This window comes from Alexandromys fortis, unplaced genomic scaffold, assembly GCF_014885135.2.
Source record: "Alexandromys fortis isolate MF-2015 unplaced genomic scaffold, M_Fortis_MF-2015_v1.1 scaffold_515, whole genome shotgun sequence".
In the NCBI taxonomy this organism is placed as follows: domain Eukaryota; kingdom Metazoa; phylum Chordata; class Mammalia; order Rodentia; family Cricetidae; genus Alexandromys; species Alexandromys fortis.
Window position 1 is genome coordinate 1 of NW_026068381.1, and position 3,331 is coordinate 3,331.

The following is a 3,331-nucleotide window of genomic DNA, read 5'->3' on the forward strand; positions in this document are numbered from 1 at the left end:
GTCAAGGACTTCCTTTCACATCCCTTTAAGGCCTCCCAGGCCTTCTCCTACTAGACTCCTGGAAAATTCTCTGACATTCCTTATTAATCCCCAAATAACCCTGTGGGGAAACTGTTACTCTCTCTCTCTTTCTCCCTTACCTGAAGTCAGGGTCAGAGAGTTAAAGCAAAGGCGGGGCTTCCTTGATTGACACTTCCTACTGAGCACAGCAGCCTCCAGGCTTCTCAATCCCTTTAGTCTAATCAGAGAGATTTTGTCCTCAGAGTAAAGGACAGAGCAGCCAAGATTAATCCATACATTTCAGATATATTTTTCTACTCTGTGCCAACTTTTTATGTTCAACAATTTCTATAATTAATAAAGGCTCATTACATTTTGAGTAAATCTAAATCAGTATTTTACATTTCAATCTTTTCTGTTCTGGATAAGAAGTTCATTTTCTTGTAACATTTGCTTAAGTTTATTCAAACAAGATTAATAAAATGATTCTCAATATCACTCCTGATAACCTCATAAAAATCACCGTAGAGAAATTTGACTGAATCTTACATCCTTTTGCATGAATATTTTGCTCTTGTTATACAAAAAATAATGAATTCTGTTAAAATATAATTTGATTCTGAAATGTCAGGTCTCTCATTGCACAGTTACCATGACAATCTCATCTAATAAGAAAGTGGCAAGATACTGAGAGCAAAATGCTTCTTTGTGAGCTACCNCAGAACTTAAAGTGGAGCCGTTTATCCATCTCCAGTGCTTCTCTGACATGGAGTAACTTAGTCCAATCCAAAATGAATTGCCTTTTTCCCTTGCAGAGTTCTTTACAAATCTCTACGATCAAAGAAGAGGAGAGGACTTAACCTGAGCCTGTGTGCTGTGACTCATATTCCACAGCCTCCCGACACCTAGGTCAAGTGTCACCTGTGTTCGTCCTGAGTCCTCAGCACAGTTCATTCTTCCTCCCTTGAGGAATCTGTGCCCAGCATTTATGATCCTAGGACCTTACACATGCATCTATTGGCTAACATGTCCCATTAGTCTCTCAGACTATGAGCTTCCATAATGCAAAGTCTCCACTTCCCTTACATGGAAGATCTGTTAAATCAGGAGATATTGATATAGCTTCCAGAACATGCTTACACCTCTATTTTATAGAACAACTTACCAGTTCTTCTTGGTCTTGAATGAGCAGCAAAGTGGCTCCTTTTCTAGCGCAGTCAGATAGACCTTCCTTCCAAACACTGGTCTCTTGAGAAAATTGTAGGCATTTGTTTTGGTGTGGCAGCCAGTCGTTGGGGCACTTTAGCTGAATTGGACTCTCTGAAGTGAGGAGCAGACATTGTAAATTTCCACCCTATCCCTGCTGCAGCACAGCCAGTTACACACAGTAGTTACTTTGCTAACATACACTTTTAGTAACTTTTAGTAACATGTGCTGGGACAAGATCACTGTTATGACACATCAAAGAAATATAAACAACAAGGAATTCATTTTCGTTTCTTTCAATCAACTAGACTGTTGAAATAAGAGCGGCGGGGCTGCGTCCCCAGCACCCTGGCCGCCTGCTAGCCCATGCCCAAAATAACAACACACAAATTGTATTCTTTTAAACACTGCTTTCCCATTATATCTAGCCTCTTCTTGGCTAACTCTCGCACCTGGACTAGCCCATTTCTAATAATGTGTGTAAGCACCCCAAGGTGCGCTTACCAGGAAGATTCTAGCCTATGTCCATCCTGAGTTGGAGCTTCATTGTGTGTGTCTCTGAGAGCANGTAACTTAGTCCAATCCAAAATGAATTGCCTTTTTCCCTTGCAAAGTTCTTTACAAATCTCTACAATCAAAGAAGAGGAGAGGACTTAACCTGAGTCTGTGTGCTGTGATTCATATTCGACAGTCTCCTGATACCTAGGTCAAGTGTCACCTGTGTCCATCCTGAGTCCTCAGCACAGTTCATTCTTCCTCCCTTCAGGAATCTGTGCCCAGCATTTACGATCCTAGGACACTCACCTTACATGTGCAGTTATTGGCTCACATATCCCATTAGTCTCTCAGACTATGAGCTTCCATAATGCAAAGTCTCCACTTCCCTTACATGGAAGATCTGTTAAATCAGGAGACATTGATATAGCTTCCAGAAATGCTTACACCTCTATTTTATAGAACAACTTACTAGTTCTTCTTCATCCTGAATGAGCAGCAAAGTGGCTTCTTTTCTAGCGCAGTCAGATAGACCTTCCTTCCAAACACTGGTCTCTTGAGAAAATTGTAGGCATTTGTTTTGGTGTGGCAGCCAGTCTTTGGGGCACTTTAGCTGAATTGGACTCTCTGAAGTGAGGAGCAGACATGGTAAATTTCCACCCTGTCCCTGCTGCAGCACAGCCAGTTACACACAGTAGTTACTTTTACTAACACACACTTTTAGTAACTTTTAGTAACACGTGCTGGGACAAGATCACTGTTATGACACATCAAAGAAATAAAAAAACAAGGAATTCATTTTCGTTTCTTTCAATCAACTAGACAAAGCTAACTTTAACACAATTGTTAAAACAAATATTCTATTAGGATATTTTTAAAGTTATTGGTCTAGTGTGGTAGCATTAGAGGCAGCATGGCAAAGTAATCAATATCTCAGGCTTCAAGGTCACATAGTTTCAAAGAAGTTCCCAGCAGTATCAACTACCAGTCATTAGACCTCGATAAGTTTCTATATTGCAATTTCCTCTAACGTAAGACCATGGTTCTGTCTTCATCAGTGAGAGCTTGAAGCCTCTGCTGATGTAAGCTCTTATAAATAGCAAGTGTCAACTGTTATTCTTGGGAAAATGATGCTGCAAAAATTACCTTCCTTGGGACAATGGTTTTACCCTGTAAAGATTTGTTTCTTGTATTTGTTTAATAAAATGTTGTCCACTAGCCAGGCAGGAAGTAGAGGTGGGGCAACCAGGCAGGAAATGTGAGGGGGGCGCAATGAAAACAGGAGAATTCTGGGAAGAGGAAAGATTCAGTCTGCAGTCGTTATCCAGACATAGACGAGAATGCCTAGCTGATGAAAGGTACCAAGCCACGTGGCTAACACAGATAAGAATTATGGGTTAAGACATAAGAATTAAAAAAAAATGTCTGAGCTAATAGGCCAACTAGTTTATGATTAATGTAGACCTATGTGTGTTTCTTTGAGACAGAAACCTTGGTCAATGATTACCTGTTGAGCTAGCCATGATCCTTGGAATATCCACTCTGCATTTTTCTATTGATGGCTTTTGTATTAAGACTCGCACTAGTAAATAGGAAAACAAACAGAGAGGATTAAATACTGAAGTAGAT

General features: G+C 40.2%; 1 long non-coding RNA gene across 2 annotated transcripts; it reads right to left on the minus strand.

Moving 5' to 3' along the window:
- Positions 1-714: 714 nt before the first annotated feature.
- On the minus strand, positions 715-3,287 carry LOC126495517 (uncharacterized). Of its 2 annotated transcripts, none has more exons than XR_007590159.1 (3): positions 3,210-3,287; positions 2,175-2,329; positions 715-831 (listed from the first exon to the last, which is right to left on the minus strand). It is a non-coding gene; the product is annotated as an uncharacterized lncRNA (long non-coding RNA). The 2 variants fall into 2 exon arrangements; XR_007590160.1 differs by lacking the exon at positions 715-831 and adding an exon at positions 1,776-1,835.
- Positions 3,288-3,331: the final 44 nt, after the last annotated feature.